The sequence below is a fragment of the Choloepus didactylus genome, chromosome X (assembly GCF_015220235.1).
Source record: "Choloepus didactylus isolate mChoDid1 chromosome X, mChoDid1.pri, whole genome shotgun sequence".
NCBI lineage: Eukaryota > Metazoa > Chordata > Mammalia > Pilosa > Megalonychidae > Choloepus > Choloepus didactylus.
Window position 1 is genome coordinate 60018315 of NC_051334.1, and position 26221 is coordinate 60044535.

Consider the following 26221-nt stretch of genomic DNA (forward strand, 5'->3'; position numbering starts at 1 on the left):
TTGGGGAGTTTAATCCATTTACATTCAACATTATAACCGTGAAGGCATTTCTTGAATCGGCCATTTTATCCTTTGGTTTATGTTTGTCATGTATATTTTTTCCCTCTATCTATTAATGTCCTTTAATGTACCCATGCTGAATCTCTTTAGTACTGAACCTTTCTCCATGTCTCTCTCTCATATCTTTGTTTCTCTGTCAGTAGGGCTCCCTTTGGTATCTCCATTAGGGTAGGTCTCTTTTTAGCAAATTCTCTCAGCATTTGTTTGTCTGTTAAAAATTTAAGCTCTCCCTCAAATTTGAAGGAGAGCTTTGCTGGATAAAGTATTCTTGGTTGGAAATTTTTCTCACTCAGAATTTTAAATATGTCATGCCACTGCCTTCTTGCCTCCATGGTGGCTGCTGAGTAGTCACTACTTAGTCTTATGCTGTTTCCTTTGTATGTGGTGAATTGCTTTTCTCTTGCTGCTTTCAGAACTTCCTCCTTCTCTTCCATATTTGACAGTGTGATCAGAATATGTCTCAGAGTGGGTTTATTTGGAGTTATTCTATTTAGAGTTCACTGGGCATTTTTGATTTGTTTATTTATGGTGTTTAGAAGATTTGGGAAGTTTTCCTCAACAATTTCTTTGAATACTCTTCCTAGACCTTTACCCTTCTCTTCCCCTTCTGGAACACTAATGAGTCTTATATTTGGATGTTATATATTATCTATCATATCCCTGAGGTCCATTTCTATTTTTTTCATTTTTTTTCCCCATTCTTTCTTTTGTTCTTTCATTTTCCATTCTGTCATCTTCCAGGTTACTGATTTGTTGTTTAACTTCCTCTAGTCTTGTACTGTGACTATCCAGAATCTTTTTAATTCGGTCAACAGTTTCTTTAATTTCCATAAGATGTCTTTTTTTTTATTTACTCGCAATTTCTTCTTTATGCTGTTCTAGGGTCTTCTTGATGTCCTTTATATGATGTGCCATGCTCCTCTTCATGTCCTTTATATCCTGTGCCATGTCTCATTGTTCATCTTTAGTTCTTTGATTATTTGCTCCAAGTACTGTGTCTCCTCCGATCTTTTGATTTGGATGCTTGGGCTTGGGTTATCCATATGTCTGTTTTTTTTCATATTCTTTTAAATTCTCTGTTGTTTTTGTCCTCTTGGCATTTGCTTAACTTGATAGGGTTCTTTTATAACCCTTACCTCTAATTTGTCAGGTCTACAGCTTCATGGAGTACACTGTCTCTAACCAGCAGTTGGCATCCGTGAGCCACCTATTCCCCTCAAGCCCATAGTCCCCCACTTTGTCTTTGTGGTGAGTGTGTGTGTGTGAGTCTTGTGGGGTCCAATTGGTGTACCAAGCTTGTGTGTGTAGTTGGTGTTGCCTGCCCTGTATATGGGGCGTGTGTCTGGGCAGTCAAGAGTGGGGGGTGGCTCTGACAATCAAATCTCCCTGGTTTTCCTGGAGATTTAAAGCTGCTGCAATAGTCTAATCATTCAGTTCAGTCCTGCCACAGTTTGTCTCTGCCACTGACCCACAAGTCCTCGGTATTGGTGTATGGCCCCTGGGACTTGCTTCTGGGTCCCTCTTCCAGGCCTTGCACCCCTAGGTCCTCTGTTGAGGGATGACTCTGCTATGTCACAGGTGAGCACTGTCCCCCCAGGGTGGTTCTGGGTTCAGGGCTGTGTAGGGAGGCTCCCAGTCTGCGGAAAGGATGATTGAATGGGGCATGTTAATTCACACTGTTCCACCTTCCCAACTCTGGGACAACCAGCTGAGGGTGCAGGGAAGGCTAAAGTCCATGCCCGATTTTGTGGTGTGTGTGTGTGTTATTGGAAGCACTTCTGTCACACTGAGTTGTCTGGGGCAGCTCTGGGCTGTGGGGCCAGTGACAGGCAGGAGTGTTCCCTGTCCACCAGGAAGATGGCTGTGAGGGGATGCCCCCATTTTCTTGGGAAGTTGTGGTGTTTAGTGAATTTTCTCAGCCACTGGACTTATTGTCTTGTGTCTCATAGCTCTCTTAGTTCTGCTCTTGTCTTGACTTGCCCAAATTGCACGTCTTTGAGACTTTCTGTATTGGACTTCTTAGAGTAACTGTTTTAGAAAAAGATAAAAAGATAAAAAAAAAAAAGGGAAAGGCCCTCCTTGCAGATCTAATGGGTTATTGAAATGCTAAGAGACAAGGCAATTAGGGCCATTAAGGAATGGTCCAGGGGGCAGGGAAACCAGTTTTTCTTCTGGATTTGCATATAAGCCTGACTCTGCCTGAGCTCTGCCCTTCCTTGTTCTATGTTCACCAGAACTCCAAAAAGCCTCTGCTTTTATTTTTGGGTTTTTCTTGCTGTTTTTGCTATCCCCATCTCCTCTCTGCCAGGCTGGCTGCTCCTGGATTCCCCGTTGTCTGGTTTCAGTCTATCTGTGATTGGAGTTTGAATCAGTAGAATGAGTTTCTGATAAGGGCCACAACTGCAGTTCTCCCTCCTCATTCCCAGCGCTGATGGCCCCTCCTCCCATGGGACTGAGCCTGGCAGGGAGGGGCATGGGTCCCCTGGCTGTGAAAACTTAAAGATTTCGCTATTCTCAGCAGTTTGACGTGTTCATGAGTGTTGTATGAAGTATGCCCAAAGTCAAATTGCTCTGCATTGTCCAGTCCACACAGTTCTTGGCTTGCTACCTACTGCCTTGGAGGAGTAAATAAAACATACACCCCACCACTCTGCCATCTTGCCCCTCCTCCAAAACCATTTCTTTTCAGATGGCTTTGTTCACACAACTTACATTCCATCCTAAGTAAACAACTGTTGGTTCCCTGTATAGTCACATATTTATGTATTCAGCACTATCACCACTATCTATATAAGGACATCTCAGTTTCTTCTACCAAGAAGGAGGATGAGTCAAAGAAGGCAATGAGACAAAAGAAAAAGAGAAGAAAGAAAGAGATAAAAACAGAAAACTTGACAGCTAGAAAGCAGCAAAAGGAAAGATAGCATTAACCTAATAGAGAATAGTCAGAGAACATCACCAATGCTAGGAGTCCCATACCCTTCCCCTATTCCCCACACCCCATATGCATTTAGCTTTGGTATATTGCCTTTGTTATATTAAAGGGAGCAAAATAGAATGGTTCCATAAGTTATAGTCTCTAGTTTGTATTGATTGTATTTTCCCCCTCAATCCCACCCTGTTTTTAACACCTTGCAATGTTGACATTCATTTGTCCTACCTCATGTAAAAAGATATTTGAACCTTTTATTACAATCATTGAGCAAACTAGGTTTCTCTGACTTACACAGTTCCAGTCTTGATCCTTTGTCTTTTGTTCTGGTGTCCCACATGGTCCCAACCTTCCTCTTTCAACTGTACTCACAGTCATCTTTGTTCATTGTACTTACATTGGTGTGCTATTGTCTCCAAAAATTGTTTTCCAAACCTCTCACTCCTGTCTTTTCCTTTCTGTCTGCAGTGCTTCCTTTAGTGTTTCCTTTAGAGCATGTATCTTGTTCACAAACTCTGTCATTGTTTGTCAGAGAATATTTTAAGCTCTCCCTCATATTTGAAGGATAGTTTTGCCATATATAGGGTTCTCAGTTTCTGGTTTTTCTCTTTCAGTATCTTAAATATATCACCCCACTTCCTTCTTGCCTCCATGGTTTCTATTGAGAAATATGCACATAATCTTATTAAGCTTCTTTTGTATATGATGGATTGCTTTTCTCTTGCTGCTTTCAGGATTCTCTCTTTATCTTTGGCATTTGATAATCTCATTATTAAGTGTCTTGGCATAGGTCTATTCATATGTATTCTGTTTGGGGTATGCTGCACTTCTTGGATCTGTAATTTTATATCTTTCATATAAGTTGGGAAATTTTCAGTGATTATTTCCTTCATTATTGCTTCTGCCCCTTTTCCCTTCTCTTCTCCTCTGGGACACCAGTGGCACATACATTCTTGTTTTTCCTTTTATCCTTAAATTCCTGGAGATGTTGCTCATATTTTTCCATTCTTTTCTCTCTCTGTTCTTTTGTGTGTAGGCTTTCAGGTGCCTTGTTCTCCAGTTCCTGAGTGTTTTCTTCTGCCTCTTGAGATCTGCTGTTGCATATTTCCATTGGGTCTTTCATCTCTTGTGTTGTGCCTTTCATTTCCATAGATTCTGCAAGTTGGTTTTTTGAACTTTCAATTTCTATGTTATGTATGCCCAGTGTTTTCATTAGGTGGTTCATCTCTTTCACCATATCTTCCCTAAAGTTTTTGAATTGAGTTATTGTTAGTTGTTTCAATTCCTGTATGTCAGTTGAAATGTAAGTTTGTTCCTTTGACTGGGCCACAACTTTGTTTCTTAGTGTAGGTTGTAGTTTTCTGTTGTCTAAGCATCTGGTTTCCTTGGTTACCCCAGTCAGGTTTTCCTAGACCAGAATGGACTCAGGTCCCAGAAAGAAGAAAAATTCATTATCTGGTTTTCCTGAGGGTGTGTCTTAGAAAATTGGTATACCCTGTGATGCCTCAGGTCACTGTGCTTTTCTGCCCAGCATGTGGTGCTTGTCAGCCTGTAACTCCAGACTGGTGTAAGGAGGTATGGCCCGTTGCTGTTTTCCTCCAGGTACTGGGGTCTGGTTCTGAATGGAAGGCAGGTGGTAGAGCTGAGCCCCACTCCTTTCCTCTTAGGGAAGGTAACTCCCCTAGGTAGACATCACTGGCATTTGCATAGACTGCCTGTGCTGTCTCCACCCTTGTCTGGGTCAGAGCACTGGGTTCTGAAAATGGCTAAGGCTTTCTCCACTGAGCCAAGACTGGGACAGAAAGCCCCCTTCAGCACCAGTCCACAACCACCCTCCAGCTCTCCAAGGTCAGTCATCAACCAAAACATCTGTGTACTTGTTAGGGATTTGTAGCTCATAGTGAGCAGTCCACGCTTGTTAATTAAAACCCCAGTTGGAGTATTCCCTTTTTGGGAGAGAGCTTCTTTCTAGCACCTCCAGGCTTTGCAGCTTGGGCTGTGGGGGGAGGGGGCTCCTGGCTTGGATTCACCATTTTTACTTACAGATTTTGTTCTGCAATCTCTGGCATTCCTCCCAATTCAGGCTGTTGTATGATGAGTGGATGGTCATGTTTGTCCCTCCGCAGTTATTCTGGATTATTTATTAGTTGTTCCTAGTTGTTTATTAGTTGTTCCAGGGGGACTAACTAGCTTCCACTCCTTTCTCTGCCACCATCTTAGATCCTCCTCCATGGCCCCCAGTTTTACTCATTGGCCAGAGGTAACACCTGGTCTTCTGGGCTCCCCCTTCCAGGATAGACTAGTCTTCTGATTCTTTAAGGTCAGTTGTCAGTAAAAGCCTCTGTCTTGCTTGTTGAGGTTTATAACTTGTATTGAGCAGTCCACATTTGTTAATTAAAACCCCAGTTGGAGCTGAGCTGAGCTATATTTGCTAGCTATGGAAATGTTGGTTTCTCCCACATTGGGGTTTTGCAGCTCTGCCTGCCATGGGAGGAGGGGGCTTCTGGCATTGTTCCACAGTTTTTACTTACAGATTTTATGCTGCAGTCTCAGACATTCCTCCCAATCCAGGTTGGTGTATGATGTGTTGACAGTCACAATTGTCCCCCAGCAGTTATTCCAAAGTATTTACTAGTTGTTCCTTGTTGTTTGTTAGTTTTTCCAGGGGACTAACTAAATTCCACTCCTCTCTATGCTGCCATCTTGCCCCCCCCCTCAAATTCTTTTTATGTTCTTCTAGTGTATTCTTTCTCCTGTATTATCTTCAACCAGGTTATTGAAGTTATTTAGGTGATTTGTTTGAATATCTTTGATTAGTTTTTCCAAATTTTGTGTCTTCTCTGGCTTTTTAAGTTGGTTATTCAGATTGGCCACATCTTCTTTTTTCTTCATGTGCTTTGTGATATTTTCCTGATTCTTTGGCATTTGATTATCTTGATAAGGTTATTTTGAAAGTTGGTTTACCTGGTGTTCGAGTTTGCTAATGCTGCCAGAATGCAAAACACCAGAGATGGATATGCTTTTATAAAAGGGGTTTATTTGGTTACACAGTTACAGTCTTAAGGCCATAAAGTGTCCAAGATAACACATCAACAATCAGGTACCTTCACTGGAGGATAGCCAATGGTGTCCAGAAAACCTCTGTTAGCTGGGAAGGCATGTGATTGTCATCTGCTCCAAAGTTCTGGTTTCAAATGGCTCCCTCCCAGGATGTTCCTCTCTAGACTGCAGTTCCTCAAAAATGTCACTCTTAGTTGCACTTGGGGTATTTGTCCTCTCTCAGCTTCTCCAGAGCAAGAGTGCTTTCAATGGCCATCTTCAACTTTCTCTTTTCTGCAGCTCCTGTGCTTTCTTCAAAGTGTCCCTCTTGTCTGTAGCTCCTCTTCAAAACATCACTCAGAGCTGCAGTGAGTTCCCTCTGTTATGTCAGCTCATTTATATGGCTCCACTGATCAACTTAGACCCACCCTGAATGGGTGGAACAACACCTCCATGGAAATTATCAAATCACAGTCACCACCCACAGCTGGGTGTGGCGCATTCCAAAGAAACACTCAAAGAATTACAATCTAATCAACACTGATAATGTCTGCCACACAAGATTACATCAAAAATAATGGTATTTGTGGGACATAATACATTCAAACGGCACATTCCACCCCCTGGACCCCAAAATGACATTATCTTTCCAAATACAGAATACACTCATCCCATCACAATATCACAAAAACTTAAATCATTTCAGTAACAATAGTTAAGTGCAAGATGTCATCAAAATCAATTATAGGCGTGGTCAGTCCTAAGGCATAATTTTCCTTTCACTGTGGATCTGTGAACTTAGAACAAGTTATGTGCTTCCAATATACAAAGGAGGGCATTCATAGGATAAACATTCCCACTGCCATAAGGAGAAACAGTAAGGAAAACAGGGTTAACAGGACCAAAACAGTTCCTTAAACTTGCAGGTCAAACTCCATTAGATTTCAAAGTCTGAGAGTCATTAACAGAATGATGTTGCATCCTCGGGGCTTGAGAGAGTGGGTGTCTCACCCTTCCTAACGGCCTTTGAGGCAGCCCTTTCCTCTCCAAATGCTTGGGTGAATGCTCCAACATATCCACACATTGGGGAGACCACCTTCTCAGCCCCACCCTCCTCAAATATTGGGGCAGCTCCTGGATTCCCTTCCATCTCCGGCACACATGCTCAACCCCTTCAGAACAGTGTGGTGGCAGCCAGGCTCTTCCCAATTCCCTGGGAATGTGCTCTACCTTCTTTGGGGCTTGGGGAGGCAGGACACTTCCTGAGCATCGAGGTGGAAGGCCCACCCTCGACCTCCAGGGCAAACTCACCCTTTCCATGCGTGTGGGCTGCTCCACTCTCCCAGCCCAAGACCTCTTGACTCCAGACCTCAACTTCCATGGCTCTGTCTTTGAAGAAATTTTTCCTTCAGTTTGTTCCTTGTCTGTCTCCTCCAGTCCACACTGGCAACGGCTCTGTCTGTAAAGATCTCGCAAAAATTCTGTTGGCTTTGCATGAAGCATACAGGGGTCAAAGCCATCAGACAATAGGACTTTCCACAAATCCTTTCTGGATAATTCCATCTCCAATCTTGGCTTGTACTGAAATGGTGGCTGTGTTCCATGTTTGGTAACATCCTCATGTTGGGCTGTAGCTTCTGGGATTCCGCCCCCGGAAGCCTGTAATTTTCCAAGCCATCAGCTTCTGGTTTCTTTGAACCCAAGAGTTCAGTTCTAAGTTTATCTCTCTCTGCTCACATTTTACTATAAGCTGCAAGGAGAAGCCAGGGTACATCCTCCTCATGTAGTCTGGAGATCTCCTCAGCTAAGTATTCCAGGTTGTCACTTTCAAATTCTTCCTTCCATCTAACACCAGGACTCAATTTTGCCAAATTCTCTGCCACTTTAAAACAAAGTTCACCTTTCTTCCAGTTCACAACAACACATCCATCATTTCTGTTCAAGGCCTCATCAGAAGTATCTTTAGAGTCCATATTTCCACAGTCTCTTCAAAGCAGTTTGTGCCTTTACTATCAAGCTCCTCACAATTCTTCCAGAATCTCCCCCTTATCCATTTAAAAAGCCGTTCCAACATGTTTGGTATTTGGAAACTCAGCAGCAAAATCACCCCACTTCTGGTACCAAAATCTGTTCTAGTTTGCTGATGCTGCCAGAATGCAAAATACCAGAGGTGGATTGGCTTTTATAAAAGGGATTTATTTGGTTACACAGTTACAGTCTTAAGGCCATAAAGTGTCCAAGGTAACACATCAACAATCGGGTACCTTCACTGGAGGATAGCCAATGGTGTCCGGAATACCTCTGTTAGCTGGGAAGGCACATGGCTGGCATCTGCTCCAAGTTCTGGTTTCAAAATATCTTTCTCCCAGGATGTTCCTCTCTAGGCTGCAGTTCCTCAAAAATGTCACTCTTAGTTGCACTTGGGGTATTTGTCCTCTCTCAGCTTCTCCAGAGCAAGAGTGCTTTCAATGGCCATCATCAAACTTTCTCTCATCTGCAGCTCCTGTGCTTTCTTCAAAGTGTCCCTCTTGTCTGTAGCTCCTCTTCAAAACGTCACTCACAACTGCAGTGAGTTCCCTCTGTTATGTCAGCTCATTTATATGGCTCCACTGATCAACTTAAACCCACCCCAAATGGGTGGAGCAACACCTCCATGGAAATTATCAAATCACAGTCATCACCCACAGCTGGGTGGGGCGCATTTCAAAGAAACACTCAAAGAATTACAATCTAATCAACACTGATAATGTCTGCCACACAAGATTACATCAAAGATAATGGCGTTTGAGGGGCATAATACATTCAAACCAGCACACCTTGCTTTTCTAAAATTTTACAGTTGCTTGTGTTTTCATTGAAGGTCTCCTTTGTTACTTGTTTTGTCAGTAATCCCAGCTAAACCTGGGCTGTGACCTCATGCAGGGTGCAACCCTTCCTATTAGTGTGTTCGACTCTGGGCAGAACAGGAGCTTTGCAGACTGCACTTTCCCATTCTTCCCAGCAGTTGGTGCTCCTGTATCACCCTTTCCCCACAGCCTGCAACTCCCTGACTGTCATCCCTCTGGGCAGGAACCTGACCAGGCAACAATCCATTCAAGGTTTCAGGCCTCCATGCACTCTGGAAGCCAGGAGCTCTAGGTGTGGGGGTTGGGCACTGAGTACCTCAGCTGAGACACTGCTTGTGGGCACAATGTGTCTAGTAGTTCCCACACTCCTATGTGGAAAGACCACTGGCCACATGACTTAGAGGTTCAACTTCCCCAGCCTGCAGCTGGCCCAGGTGTGTACTGCTTTTCACTAGCTTGCAAGATCCAGCCTGGTGTACACCCATGATTTTGGTGTTGGATTAGGATGCCTGGTTTTTCAATGCAGCTTCCTCCATCACTGATGCCTCTCTGCTTGTGTATACAGTGAGCACCCTGGTGTCTGTGGAGAAAGGATGGAGGCAGCAGGACCCACTGTGTCTCTTTCACTGTCCATTTGTCAGATCATCACTGCTGTGTGTCCCCTTCTTCTCTGTGATGGGGTGTAGTTACTTTGCACTACAGCAGAATCTCTATCTGTGGATAAAAGAATCTCCTGTCTCCCAGTCTCCTGCATGGAAACTCAACACTGCAGGACTGAGAGGGTTGACTCCCCCAGCCAGTAGCTGAAGTAGGGGTATGCCACTCCTCAGCTGCCTGATCTGGCTGGCATGCAGTGGGAGGCCTCAGTGGTGGTGACGACTGAGCACATTTTCCCCAACTTTCCAGCAGTAGTTTCTCAGTTTTTTCATCCAGGTCATCCCTATATAATGCAGAGGTACTTTTCTGGTCACCTGAATCCTGGAACTGCTGTTGCTTTTGTTTTCTGCCTTTTCTCCAGTTGTTCCATGGTGGAGGAGTAAGCTCTGCCTATCCTATTCTATCTTCCCAGAAATGTGCTGTTCTATGGATTTTTAAAAAAATTATTTTATTACCATATATACAGCCTAATAATCCCATTAGCAATGTTTGAGAGTTTTTTTTATCATTTCACACACATTCTGATGCTTTATATCGTTTGCCTATTTAATGGGTCAAAATTATATTTTATTGTTGCTTTAATTTTAATCTCCCTGATAATTGATGAGGTTCAATATCTTTTCATCTGTTTTTTTTTGAAAATTGGTTTTCCTATTCTGTAAACTGCCTGTTTATATACTGTGTACATTTTCTATTAGCTCATTGAAGGTTTTTGTGTAGGAAAATTAAATAATATTTTCTCTGCTTAATAGTTAGGTCTCTTCCAGCTTTAGGACTTTCAGACTTAATTCCAGTATTTTGCTAAAAGGCAAGGTTGGTGGCATTCAGGCTGGGTAAAAGCCATAGTGCTATACAGAGTGCAATGGAATAAGTGGAGAGTAGCAGTCAGGAAAACAGTGAATAGACCTTTGAAATTGGTAACAAAGGTGTAAACAAAGGTAGCATCAGTGATGTTGGAGAAAAGGCAACTAATATGAGGCATTGTAAAGAAAAAATCCACAGGATTTTCCTTGAGGAAAAGGAAGGAAAGGGAGAAAATTAGAAGCCAAAATCAAAGGCAATGAAATATCTTGGAAACAGGTAGCAGTTTTGTCTTGTCAATCTCTATTCTTTTAAAGTAAGTATAGTCAACTCTCAAACAGCATCCTTTTTCCCAGACACACACACATCTGTGTGTGTGTAACTAACAAACAGCAAGCTCTAATTAGGAATATGTATTTTAGAGCAGTTGCATCCTAGGGAGTTATACAGTGTCAGTCCAATTTTACATGCTGTCATACCTGGCTTTAGAATCAGACTTGAGTTCAGATCTCAGCTTAAGCACTTGGTAGATGTGTGACCTTGGGCAAATCACTGAACCTTACAATACTGGAGGCACACTACTAGCCTCTACACCGGATTATTTTGAAGTAAGTTTAAAGTACTGTGCGTAAAGTACATAATACAGTGCCTGCCACAGAGTGGGTGTTCAACCCATTTGTTGAATGGATCAATCCAAATTGACATTCCCATTCTTGAAGTCCTAGAATCTGCTGCATTAATTTGAAGTCTTTAAAGCTCTATTAAAATATTTTAAGAATTTTTTCTTCCATTTTTATTGTGAGTTAAAAAGTAATAACCCATGGTTGTATGCATAGTAATTATTGATTAACTAGGCTATTTGATCAGAACATGTCATTTGTTTCCTGTGCCCAATTAAAAATTACTGGAAGTAATAGCTCACATTTATTAAGCACTTGCTATATCCAGGCATTTTTATAAGTGCTTTACATGAATTAAGCTATGCAATCCTCATGTGACCTTAGGAAATAAGCACTATTGTTATCCCCACTTTACAGATGGGAAACTAAGGCATAAAGGAGTTAATTAATTTTTCCAATGTCATACAGTCATAGTGGTTCCAGAGTATGTGTTTAAACACTATGCTCAGAGAGCAGGTGTGACCTGCCCAGTGTCACAGAATTGGCTAGTGTTAGACTAGGATTCAAATCAGATTTCTCAGTTCCTTCTATTGCACAAGAAGGCATTTCTACTGTCAAGTACATTTTACCATGTTAGTTACTTTTACTATCTTATATGCTTATTGATTTTAGTTACTATATAAATATTTATTTTAAGTGAAACAGGTGGATATATTGTAAAAAAAAAACTTTGTATAATGAAACATTTTAAAAGGTCTATTAGCTCAGTGGTAGTGGTATTAACATTTGCTTTTAAAATAAAGTAGGTCCCTTCTGTTGTGGAAAACACTGCAGGAGTTGGTCTAAAAATCCATTTCCTGCCGCTAATCTCAGCCAAGTCCTGCCTGAAGGAAATGGCAGCAGGGCCTATAAGAATAGGTTTTTATTTGTTGTTAATTTTTTCCTACAGCACAGAGGCAGACTGTGGAAAACTAGCAGCTGAGTCATAGCTTGTCCTAGGCATACTGGGGCTGTGGCAGTGGGTGTGTATACTGGGAAAGTGGCTGAGAGAGATGAGGTAGGCATCCAAGCACAATGGCCATGAGCCCAGATTAGGGCCTCCTTGCTTGCCCTGTCAAGAACTCCTGGCCAGAGGCCTTGATCTTAGGGCTTGCCCTTATGAAGCTTGTTACTGCAAAGGAGATGCTAAGCCTACTTATAATTGCCACTAAGAGTCTCCCCCAGAGAACCTCTTTGTTGCTCAGTTGTGGCCTCTCTTTCTAAGCCCACTCAGCAGGTGAGCTCACTGCTCTCCCCCCTACATGGGTCATGACCCCCAGGGGTGTAAATCTCTCTGGCAACATGGGACATGACTCCTGGGGATAAGCCTGGATCTGGGATCATGGGACTAAGAAAGTGTTCTTGACCAAAAGGGGGAAGCGAAATGAAACAAAATAAAGTTTCAGTGACTGAGAGATTTCAAATGGAGTCTAGAGGTAACTCTGGAGGGCATTCTTATGTGCTATATAGATATCCCTTTTTAGTTTTTAGTGTATTGGAATAGCAAGAAGGAAATACCTGAAATTGTGGAAATGCAACCCTTGAATGCCTTGATTCTTGAAGATGATTGCATAACTATGTAGCTTACATGGTGTGACTGTGTGATTGTGAAAACCTTTGCAGCTCACACTCCCTTTATTCAGTTTATGGACAGATGAGCAGAAAAATGGGGGCAAAAACTAAATGAAAGGTAGGGTAGGATGGGGGGATGGAATGCTTTGGGTGTTCTTTTTTACTTTAATTTTTATTCTTTTTGAATATGGAAAATGTTCAGAAGTTGATTGGGGTGATGAATGCACAACTATATGATGGTACTGTGAACAGTTGATTGTACACTGTGGATGATTGTATTTTATGTGAATATATCTCAATAAAACTGAATTTAAAATAAAAAAAGATCTCCTGGCCAGCACTGAAAGGTTTTTTTCTGCCCTGGAGGCGGTAAGGACATAGCCTTTCAGAGTGTAAGGGAAGGGTGTGTCTGTAGCTGGTAGTTGAACCATATGAAATGACCATTTTTTTCTATGTCAGAAATGGTTGAACATCAGTAATCTCATATAGTTGCACATACACACGTGTGTGTGTGTTAGAATGAAATAGATGATAGGTAGATAGATAGATAAATGGATGTCTGTGTGTGTGTATGTCATAGTAAAACATAGTAGTTATAGGAATCTATATTTAGGAAGGATTGTCCTATAACCAGGAGGCTGAAACTAATTGTGGATTTCATTTAGTCTCTCCATAAGCCATCTGAGAAGAGTGGCTAACACTCTCCTTTCCATGGATTTCTAGGGAAGGCACTTGGACAGCTTCTTGCTTTGTCTCAGTTATTTTAGTGTCTGACAGCCTTTACTTTCCAGATATTAGCCTTTTGTATTGGCTGGATCCTCATCTTGCTATTTAAGCCTGTTCAATTTGCTTTGGATTCTGTACTCATTAAAGAATGAGAAGGGATACAACTCATCAGTGTCTTTTAAAAATAATAATGCCCATCAACATATAAGTCAATCTCGTGACTAAAATGAAAAAAATATAGTAGTGGATTACTGAAATATGACCAGATCATCTCAGGTGGTCACTTGGTATAGAAGCCAGTCCCATGGTAATTGTCAAAGTATTGTACCTGTTATTAAGGTACTCCTTAGCCTTCTGTTTCTCTTGGACAATGGATCTTTCTTAAACCATTGTTTTTGTTTTCAAACATTGAAATTTTGAAGGTGGGAATATGCCAGATTCTCAAAGGATTTCTTTCCTATAAAGTTACTTCTTACTGTCCATTTTTAAAGTTATTAGATTATCTTCATTAATATTCAGCCAATGTATTAAAAATGTATCCAATGCTGGGAACTATGGTAGGACATAGGCTGTGGACACTCACAAATGCTTTTTAGCAGTGTCAGTGGTGGCAGATTTCTGAGAGCAAACTTGATTTTTGGGACAGAGAGTCAAAAGCAGAGGCAGACAGAAAGCTAGTGATGAGGCTAATTTGGGAAAATAAAGTGCTGAGGCTAATTTTCTTGTATGCATTTACACCTTTACAAGACACATTTAGAAGACCTTTAGAGACACAAAGTAACACATATTAGACAGACTTGTTACTCTTATTCAGAAAACTTGTAGATCAGGCTGGATTTTATGGTTAAAATTGGAGGCCTATGGAGCCTTGTCCTCTACCTAAATCCAGACCCAAATCTCAGGGCCTTGCCCCACAGCTGACTGCTATGTGATAGAAGAAAACAGTTAAGCCTGAGAAGTGAAGAGAGAACTAACCACAACCATGTATTGATATTTTAACACATAGTGGCCTTGCCTTCTAGTAAATGGGGCCCAGTCAGTATCCTGGAATCTGACATCAGATAAGTATTCATTCCTCTTAGGGAGGAATTTAGAAAGGGGTAAGGGTAGTGGAAAATCATTTTCAGATATTATCTGTTTGATTTCTAGAATTCTACATGCATTGAATGTGAAAGGAATTCCAAAGCATAATGGAAATACAATGGAAATATTTATGTACTCAGCTAGGGGTGCTGTTTAGAAGAAGAGCAGCTTTGTTTGGAGGTGACAAGGGCTGTGGGATCAGAAAGATTGTGAAAGGCAGTATAAGGTATGCTAAGGATTTTGGTGTTTAAAAACATCATGCTAGAGTAGTGTAGAGGATTTGTTAGAAGAGAGGATAGTGTAGAGGCAGAAAATCTGTTAGGCTTTTGTGAAAGACTGAGGAGAAGTAGCCACTGGGCTGAAGAGAGATAGGTAGATTGTAAAGATATAAATGAGGAGAGGTGGCATCAAAATTTGGTTATTGAGTGGTTGCAGGATAAAAGAAGGAATTAAAGATGACTCCCAGATTTCTGATTTGGACAATAGAGTAGAAAATGGTGCCAATAACTGAGAGAGGGAATACCAAAGGAAAAGCAAGTTTTACTGTATGGGTACAATATCAGACAGCAGATGTTTTATTCCATAGTGTCCATGTTAAGTTTGAGGTACTTCGAGGACGTTCAAGTAAATGGCCTGTTAGAAATACATATACAGGCAATAACTTTAAATTTTTTAAAATATTTTTGTGCTATTCTAGAAATATAAGGCTTGATCTACCTTTCCTTTCTTCCCTATAAGTATGCTCTGTGTTCCTGCCCTATGGAACCAATTACCATTCTAAAAACACAGCATGCTCCTTCACATCCCAAAACCTTTATACATGTTTTTCCTTTCATCTCAAACATCCCTTTTTCTCTCTCTGTCAGAATGTGTATGTTAACATTCTGATTTATTTTTATTTTATCAAAGTATAACATATACAGCAGTCTAAAAATCATTGCACAGGTTGAGAAAATGTCATAAACTGAACATACCCATGTAACCAGCCCATAGACAAAACAACAACAAAAATTTAAAAGCCAAGAACATTGCCAGCCTCTCAGAAGTCCCACTCCACTACTACCTTCAGTAACTACATCCCCAAAGAACCCATGATCATGACTTCTAGCATCATAGATTAGTTTTGCCCAGTTTTGAACTTTATATAAATGGAATCATAATATGTACTCATTTGTGCCTAGTTTATTTTAGTCACCATTATGATTTTGAGATCCATTAATGTTTGTAGCAGTGATTTGTCCTTTTTCATTGCTGTGTAATATTCCATTGTATGAATGCACCATAATTTATTTATTCTTTCTAAGGTTGAAGGGCATTTGAATGGTGTTAGTTTTTGGCTATTATAGATTTTCAAAGTAGTTGTACTGACCCACTACTTCCCTTAACTCCATAAATACTCTATCATTTAAATTTTGGGCAATTAATCTACAGAGATGTCAGAACTATGTAATATGGCAGAAAATATAAAGTTTATAAATGCAATTTAATAGACAACTGAGTAGTATATAAGGTTGATATCTTCTAATGAGAGTCTGCAATGCAAGGTTTATATGTGCCTGAACAGAAATTACTCATAAATATAGTTAGAGAAGCATCAAGAGAATTAAAATAGTACACCACAAAATATTTAACAGAAAAGAAGGCAGTGTTGAAGAACAGAAAAGACATAAAACACAGAAAACAAATTGCAAAATGGCAGATGTAAATCCCATTTTGCCAGTAATTACATTAAATGTGAATTGATTAAAAACTAATTAAAAGAAAGAGATTGGTAGAATAGATTTCAAAAATGTGATTCAACTATACACAGTTTAGAAGGATACACTTTGATTTAAAGACACAATTAGGTTGAAAGTAAGTGGATGGAAAAAGATATACCATGAAAACCATAACCAAGAGAGAGCTGGAGTAAATATACTATCAGACAAAATAGAATTTAAGACAAGTTGTTACATGCAAAATATCTACATGCAAAGAAGGACTTTTTATAATGATGAAAGTGTCAACCCATCAAGAAGATACAACAATTATAAACCTATATATTCATCTAACAACCAAGCCCCAAAACACATAAAGCAAAAACTGAAGACTGAAGACAGAAATAGACAATTAAGCAATAATAGTTGCAAACTTCAGTACCCTGCTTTCAATAATGGATGCAACAAAGAAATAGAAGACCTGTACAACACTATTGTGCTGGTTTGAATGTATTATGTCCCCCAGAAAAAGCCATATTCTTTGATGCAATCTTGGGGAGCAGACATTTTAGTGCTGATTAGATTGGAATTCTTTGAGTGTTTCCATGGAGATGCACCCCACCCAACTGTGGGTGATGAATCTGATTGGATAATTTCCATGGATGTGTAACCCCACCCATTCAGGGTGGGTCTAAATTCAATCACTGGAGCCATATAAATAAGCTGACAAACAGAAGGAACTTGGTGCAGCTGAGAGTGACTTTTTGAAGAGGAGCTACAGCCAAGAGGGACACTTTGAAGAATGCACAGGAGCTGCAGATGAGAGAAAGTTTGAAGATGGCCATTGAAAGTAGACTTTTGCTCTGGAGAAGCTAAGAGAGGACAAATACCCCAAGTGCAATTAAGAGTGACATTTTTGAGGAACTGCAGCCTAGAGAGGAACATCCTGGGAGAAAGCCATTTTGAAACCAGAACTTTGGAGCAGATGCCAGCCACGTGACTTTCCAGCTAACAGAGGTTTTCCAGACACCATTGGCCATCCTCCAGTGAAGGTACCCGATTGCTGATGTGTTACCTTGGGCACTTTATGGCCTTGAGACTGTAACTTTGTAACCAAATAAACCCCCTTTTATAAAAGCCAATCCATTCCTGGTGTTTTGCCTTCTGGCAGCATTAGCAAACTAGAACAGATTTGCAGCTGTGAGTGATGTTTTGAAGAGGAGCTACAACCAAGAGAGACACTTTGAAGAAAGCACAGGAGCTGCAGATGAGAGACAGTTTGAAGATGGCCATTGAAAACAGACTTTTGCTCTGGAGAAGCTAAGAGAGGACAAATATCCCAAGTGCAACTTAGAGTGACATTTTTGAGCAACTGTAGCCTAGAGAGGAACATCCTGGGAGAAAGCCATTTTGAAACCAGAACTTTGGAGCAGACACCAGCCATGTGCCTTCCCAGCTAACAGAGGTTTTCCGGACATCATTGGCCATCCTCCAGTGAAGATACCTGATTGCTGATGTGTTGCCTTGGACACTTTATGGCCTTAAGACTGTAACTGTGTAACCAAATAAACCCCCTTTTATAAAAGCCAATCCATCTCTGGTGTTTTGCATTCTGGCAGCATTAGCAAACTAGAACAACTATAAACCAATTAGACCTAACTGACATCTATAGAAAACCCTACCCAACAACAGCAGAATACAAGTTCTTCCCAAGTGCACATGGAACATTCTTCAAGATAGGTCATATGAAAGCCTGAATAAATTTAAAATGATTGAAACCATGCAAAATATGTTCTCCAACCAAAAAGGAATGCAATTAGAAATCAATAACAGAAATTTGGAGAATTCACAAATATATGAAAATTGAACAACACACTCCTAAACAACCAATAAGGGATAGTTTTGCTGGATGGAGAGGTTTTGGTTGACAGTCTTTTTCTTTCAGCACTTTGAATATGCTATTCCACGGCCCTCTGATCTCCATGGTTTCTGATGAGAAAAAACCTGTTAATATCATTGAGGATTTTTTGTGCAATGGAATGAGTTGTTTTTCTCTTTCTGCTTTCGAGATTCTTTCTTTCAACGTTTTGACTATTATGTGTCCTGATATTGATCTCCTTAAGTTTATCCTATCTGGACTCTGTTGAGCTTCTTAGATGTATAGATTAATTTTTAATCAAATTTGGGAAAGTATTGACCATTTTTTTTTCAAATATTGTTTCCATCCCTTTCTCTTTCTTCTGCCTGTCTGGGACTCCCCTTATGCCTATGTTGGTATGATTAATGGTGTCCTACACATCTCTAAGGCTCTGTTCATCTTTCTTCATTCTTTTTCCTTTTTGTTTCTCAAATTGAATAATCTCAATTGACCTGTCTTCACATTTGTTGAGTCTTTATTCTGCCTGATCAAATCTGCTATTGAACCCCTCTAGGGAATTTTTCATTTGTTACTGTACTTTTCAACTTCAGAGGTTCTATTTGATTCCTTTTTGTACTTTCTGTCTCCATATTGTTATTCTCTATTTGGTGAGACATCGTTCTCGTACTTTCTTTTAGTTATTTGTTATTTGATTATTTAGTTATTTTCATACCCCCAAAAGGAACCCCATACTTATTAGCAGTCATTAGTCATTCTCTTTCCCCCCAATCCCTGGCTACCACTAATCTTTCTGTCTTAATGGATTTGCCTATCCGAATGTTGTACATAAATGAAATCATACAATATGTGGCCTTTTTTGTTTTTCTTCTTTCACATAGTATAATTTTTCCAAGGTTCTTCCATGTTGTAGTACATATTAGAACATCATTTCTTTTTATGGCTGAATCATATTCCATTGTATGGACTCAAATATTCCTTTGAAGTGTGTTGACCAGACTCTTGCTTGATCACTCCACTGGTATTGCTGCCTTAGGCATCTGCAGTGTTAAATAACTGCTACTGATATTTTTCAGCTAACACCTTGGGGATAGGGCTTTTCCCATTAAGAGAGCTCAGTTAAGTAAAATAATTATAAGTTCTTTGAGTAGAGATTTTCTGGGGAACTGCCATACAGGGCAAATTGTGACAATTCTCAGTAGATGAGGCTTTCTGAGGGGCTCCAAACCTGCCCTGTCCATTCCAGTGGCTGTTAGGCTCTTGGTTTCTCAGCTACCATGGTTGTGAGCTTGCTGGTTCTCAAGCCTACTATAGAGTTGGGGAGAGAGATGGGAACATGTCAAGTTAACTTGTCATAGAGCTCATTGTTCTTACTAAGATTCAAACTTTTTCTTGAATAAATGCTTCTTGGATTGTTGCAAACCTTTGATTAATATACATAATTCTGAAAACATTGATTTTTACAATTTTTTCTGTGTTCTCATTGCTTTTAAGAGACTTTTGGAGGCCCTTATTTTTCAGAAGTCCACCTCCTAGTAGACTTTTTAGTGGTTAAATTTTTTTTCATTCTATTGATTCACTTAGATTTATTAATTCAGTCTTCTTGTGATGGACAATTAGGTTGTTTCCAGAATTTTGCTAGCACACTAAGTATTCCAGTGATATTTTCCTACCTCTAAGTTTGTACACATGTGATAATATCTGTACAATAAATTCTTAGCCATGGAATTATTAAGTCAGAAAATACATTCATTTTAATATAAGATTGATATGGATTAATTTCCTCCAAGAATTCTATAAATTACATGCCTAACAACTTATCAAAGTTACTATTTTCCCATATTTTCATCAGCACTTTTAATCTTTGCTAATCTGATGGTGAAAATGGTGTCTGTTTTAATCTGTGCTTCTTTCTGAGTGAAGTTGAGCATCTTTTTATTTTTTTGAGTCAGTTGCATTTTTCCCCTTTGAATTGCCTTTTCATATCCTTTATTCATTTTTTTTCTTTATTAGAGAAGTTGTAGGTTTACAGAGCAATCATGTTTAAAATCAGGATTCCCATATACCACTCTTTCATTAATACCTTGCATTGGTGTGGAACATTTGTTACAATTGATGTTAGTACATTTTTATAGTGGTACTATTAATTATAGTCCATGGTTTAACTTAGGGTTCACTGTGTTGTACAGGTTAACACTGGGTTTTGAGTCTTGAGTCTATCACATAATAATTGCATCATCTTGAGGAATTGAGTTTGCCATGATAGAGTTTTTCTCATGTACCTCAATTCCTTCCCCCATAAAGTTGATCTAGAGAAGAGACATAATGTCCACAGAAGTAGAGTCAAGTCCTACAAACAAAATACCTGTTCCAGAAGTTATCTGTATTAGTCACCACCAAATCTAAAACTCAGGTTAAGGTGGAAGAGGATGGTTCTAAAATAATGGTCTCTTTCTCTACTAAGATGAGACAGAGTCAGAAAGACTTGAGTTAAAATTCCAGCTCTGCCATGTATCAGCTGCAAGACCCTGGACAGCATCTAGCAGTCATCTAAGGGAAAAATAAATGGGCAGTGGGAGAAAGAAAAGGCCTTTGTGAAAAGATTTAGGCCTAGCAAACAGTAACTTCCCAAAACCCTTAGTTTCATCTCTTTTCTGACTCTGCTAAAGCTAATACAACTATTCTCTCAATAAAGTTGTAAAACTTTTGTAGAAGACAGATAATGGAAAATGACTCTTTTCTAGGGAACTCAGTAAAAACGATACCCTTTCAACCTATTGTAGTGCCTTGCAAAAAAAAATTAAAATTAGATACATGTAAAGCTTTTGTTTTAATAAACAAAGCATTTTCATGGCTTAGATTTTAAATCACATTTCAACATAAGGAAAACTTCCAGGCCCAAACAGGTAGTGATAAAGCTACTACAGCTGGAAGGAATGTATGCCCCACATACATTTTATACTTAAAAGACAGAGCATACCAGATACATTATTCTCTAGACTAGATGACAAGAGCTGGAGAAGAGTGGATGACTCAGGGAAGTTCATGCAACCATCATCTAATCCCTTCCCCTCCATGCTGCAGAAACAACTGAAAGTTGTGTTACTTTTTTTTTTGGAGGGATCGTTAATGCTTTATTTGGAAATATTCTAAGATATATAGATATTATTAGCTAAACCCCAAACATTTTCTCCTCTACTTTTTTTTAATATTCATTTTATTAAGATATATTCACATACCATGCAGTCATACCAAACAAATTGTACATTCGATTGTTCACAATACCATTACATAGTTGTGCATTCATCACCAAAATCAATCCCTGACACCTTCATTACCACACACACAAAAATAACAAGAATAATAATTAAAGTGAAAAAGAGCAATTAAAGTAAAAAAGAACACTGGGTGCCTTTGTTTGTTTGTTTCCTTCCCCCATTTTTCTGCTCATCCACCCATAAACTAGACAAAGGGGAGTGTGGTCCTTATGGCTTTCCCAATCCCATTGTTACTCCTCATAAGCTACATTTTTATACAATCGTCTTCAAGATTCATGGGTTCTGGGTTATAGTTTGATAGTTTCAGGTATCTACCGCCAGTTACCCCAATTCATTAGAACCTAAAAAGGGTTGTCTATATTGTGTGTAAGAGTGCCCACCAGAGTGACCTCTCGGCTCCTTTTGGAATCTCTCTGCCACTGAAGCTTATTTCATTTCCTTTCATTTCCCCCTTTTGGTCACGAAGATGTTCTCTCAGTAATCATGATTTGCAAAGGGTGCAGATGTCCTAAGGGTACATTGACTGAAGAATGGAATGGTGTACTGTGGTGTACGCATACAGTGGAACATTCAGCAACTACAAGAAGGAGTGAAGCTGTGAGACACACAATGAGGTGAATGGATCCTGTACACAATATTTGAGTGAAGTACGCCAGAAATAAAGGCAAACACTATAATGCCTCACCAATATGGACTAACTATAATGTGTAAACTCAGAATTGAATCTTAGAACATAGCCTAATGTGGACATGATTATTGTAATCATCCCTAGATTGTAAGCTCTTACAGCAGTCAACTCTATTCCTGAATTGTAATGCCTATCTCTAAACTTTGAGATGCTGATCCCTTAGTGTATAACCTCATTGGTCTCTGGAACAATGCATATCTCTGAGACACCTGAAACTCAGAGCTAGAGCTCAGCAGATATGAATGTGAGTATTAGTGCATACAGCATCTGTTAAAAAAAGGCTGAAAAAGAGCCCAGACTTCAATTAGTGATATGAATGAAGCAGGTCTGGTTAAGACCAGGGCAAGCCGGGCCAAAGGGTAAAGGTTGAAACTGACTGTGTTTTAAAACTTCAACTTCCATATGAGACCAAGGGAAGAGACATCTATTTGGTACAGGATCTAGATTTTCTAAACGGTACAACTCTACAGTCGATTTGTTCAAACACCACAATTACATGGAACTTTGAATAGGAAGTGAGATACAGTAGGTTAGTATAGGCTGGAGTGAAATAGTGACACATCCCAGAGTAATTTGTGCAGATAATAAAAAATATATTTACAGCCTCCCCCTCCCCAGCCCTGAGGATCTGGGGGAAGGTGCGGATGTGTTGGACATCCTCACCTGGACTGGTGTTGATGTCACAAACATTGGGACTGGCGGTTTGATGTGCGGAGCCCTCGATCATGGGACTTGCCCTTATGAAGCTCGTTATTGCAAAGGATAGGCTAAACTTGCATATAATTGTGCCTAAGAGTCTCCCCCTGAGTACCTCTTTGTTGCTCAGATGTGGCCCTCTCTCTCTCTAACTGAGCCATCTCGACAGGTGAACTCGTTGCCCTCCCCCCTACATGGGACCCGACTCCCAGTGTTGTAAATCTCCCTGGCAATGCAGAATATGACTCCTGGGGATGAATGTGGACCCGGCATCGTGGGACTGAGAGTATCTTCTTGACCAAAAGGGGATGCAAAATGAGACGAGATAGTTTCAGTGGCTGAGAGATTTCCAATGGAGTCGAGAGGTCACTCTGGTGGACATTCTTATGCACTATATAGATAACACGTGTTAGGTTTTAATGTATTGGATTAGCTAGAAGTAAATACCTGAAACTACCAAACTCCAACCCAGCAGTCTGGACTCCTGAAGACAATTATATAGTAATGTAGATTACAAGGGGTGACAGTGTGATTGTGAAGACCTTGTGGATCACACCCCCTTTATCTAGTGTATGGATGAGTAAAAAAATGGGGATAAAAACTAAAGGGCAAATGGGGTGGGATGGGGGGATGCTTTGGGTGTTCTTTTTTCACTTTTATTTTTTATTCTTGTTCTGGTTCTTTCTTTCTGATGTAAGGAAAATGTTCAGATAGATTGTGGTGATGAACGCATAACTATGTTATCATACTGTGGACAGTGGATTGTATACCATGGACGATTGTATGGTGTGTGAATGTATTTCAATAAAACTGAATTTAATAAAAAAAAAAAAGAAGATGTTCTCCATCCCACGATACTGGGTCTACATTCCTCCCCAGCAGTCATATTCCATGTTGCCAGGGAGATTCACTCCCCTGGGTGTCTGATCCCACGTAGGGGGGAGGGCGGTGATTTCACCTTTCAAGTTGGCTTAGCTAGAGAGAGAGAGCCACATCTGAGCAACAAAGAGACATTCAGGAGGAGGCTCTTAGGCACAATTATAGGGAGGCCTAGCCTCTCCTTTGCAGCAACAGTCTTCCCAAGGGCAAGTCCTGTGGTAGAGGGCTCAACCCATCAAGCCACGAGTCCCCTATGTCTGTGAGCACATTAGCAACCATCCTGGTGGGGCAGGCCAATACCCCTGCATTCTCCACCAGCTCCTCAAGGGGGCTCTGCATATTTTATTCCTTGCTTTTTTTTAACTCACTTTTTTTTTAAATCAGCTGTATAAAAAATAAAAAATTAAAGAAAATTAAAAAAACATATACAATAAAAGAACATTTCAAAGAGACCATAACAAGGGAGTAAGAAAAAGACAACTAACCTAAGATAACTACTTTACTTCCAACATGTTCTTGCTCTACCCCAAGAAAGTAGCCTAATATAGCAACATTTCTGTGAACTTGTTCCTACTATACCCATCAGAAATTAACACACCATAGTCATTCCTGGCATTCCCAGAATGTTAAATTTACCCATGATAGCTTATCTGTTCTTATTGGATTGTCTTTCCCCCTACCTTAATTGCTCTCTATCACTAGTTCCCCTACATTCGACTTTACAAACCATTTGTTTTACATTTTTCAAAGTTCACATTAGTGGTAGCATACAATATTTCTCTTTCTGTGCCTGGCTTATTTCGCTCAGCATTATGTCTTCAAGGATCATCCATGTTGTCATGTTTCATGACATCGTTCCTTCTTACTGCTGCATAGTATTCCATCATGTGTATATAACAAATTATATTTTTCCACTCATCTGTTGAGGGACCTTTGGGTTGTTTCCATCTCTGGCAATTGTGAATAATGCTGCTATGAACATTGGCGTGCAGATATCTGTTTGTGTCACTGCTTTCCGATCTTCCGGGTATATACCGAGAAGTGCAATCGCTGGATTGAAGGGTAACTCTATATCTAGTTTTCTAAGGAACTGCCAGACTGACTTCCAGAGTGGCTGAACCATTATACCGTCCCACCAACAATGAATAAGAGTTCCGATTTCTCCACATCCCCTCCAGCATTTGTAGGTTCCTGTTTGTTTAATGGCAGCCATTCTAATTGGTGTGAGATGGTATCTCATTGTGGTCTTAATTTGCATCTCTCTAATAGCTAGTGAAGCTGAACATTTTTTCATGTGTTGCTAGGCCATTTGTATTTCGTCTTCAGAGAACTGTCTTTTCATATCTTTTGCCCATTTTATAATTGGGCTGTCTGTACTATTGTCATTGAGTTGTAGGATTTCTTTATATATGCAAGATATCAGTCTTTTGTCAGATATATGGTTTCCAAAATTTTTTTCCCATTGAGTTGGCTGCCTCTATACCTTTTTAACAAATTCCTTTGAGGTACAGAAACTTCTAAGCTTGTGGAGTTCCCATTTATCTCTTTTTTCTTTTGTTGCTTGTGCTTTGGGTGTAAAGTCTAGGAAGTGGCCACCTAATAAAGGTCTTGAAGATGTTTCCCTACATTATCTTCTAGGAGTTTCATGGTACTTTCTTTTACATTGAACCCTTTGATCCATTTTGAGTTAATCTTTGTGTAGGGTGTGAGGTAGGGGTCCTTTTTCATTCTTTTGGCTACGGATATCCTACTCTCCCATCCCCATTTGTTGAAGAGACCATTATGACCCAGTTCAGTGACTTTGGGGGTCTTATCAAAGATCAGTGAGCCATAGATCTTGGGGCCTATCTCCAAATTCTCAATTCAATTCCATTGATCAATATGTCTATCTTTGTGCCAGTACCATGCTGTTTTGACAACTGTGGCTTTATAATAAGCTTCAAAGTCAGGGAGTGTAAGTCTTCCCACTTCATTTTTCTTTTTTAGAGTGTCTTTAGCAATTTGAGGCATCTTCCCTTTCCAAAAAAATTTGATTACTAGCTTTTCCAAGTCTGCAAAGTAGGTTGTTGGAATTTTGATTGGGATTGCATTGAATCTGTAGATGAATTTAGGTAGAATTGCCATCTTAATGACATTTAGCCTTTGTTCTAGTTTGCTAGTGCTGCTGGAATGCAAAACACCAGAGATGGATTGGCTTTTATAAAAGGGGGTTTACTTGGCTACACAGTTACAGTCTTAAGGCCATACAGTGTCCAAGGTAACACATCAGCAATCGGGTACCTTCACTGGAGGATGGCCAATGGTGTCCGGGAAACCTCTGTTAGCTGGGAAGGCACGTGGCTGGCGTCTGCTTCAAGTTCTGGTTTCAAAAGTGGCTTTCTCCCAGGACGTTCCTCTCTAGGCTGCAGTTCCTCAAAAATGTCACTGTTAGTTGCACTTGGGGATTTGTCCTCTCTCAGCTTCTCCAGAGCAAGAGTGCTGTCAACAGCCATCTTCAAACTTTCTCTCATCTGCATCTCCTGTGCTTTCTTCAAAATGTCCCTCTTGTCTGTAGCTCCTCTTCAAAACATCACTCACAGCTGCACTGAGTTGCCTCTGCCCATCAGCTCATTTATATGGTTCCACTGATCAAGGCCCACCCTAAATGGGTGGGGCCACACCTCCATGGAAATTATCTCATCAGAGTTATCACCCACAGGTGGGTGGGGCACAGCTCCAAAGAAACACTCAAA

The 26221-nt window shown here is 40.1% G+C and overlaps 1 protein-coding gene across 3 annotated transcripts in view; it reads left to right on the plus strand.

Moving 5' to 3' along the window:
* The window catches only part of KLF8 (Kruppel like factor 8), a 575849-nt gene that overhangs the window by 98016 nt on the left and 451612 nt on the right, over positions 1-26221 (plus strand). The gene's annotated exons all lie outside the window — the stretch shown is intronic.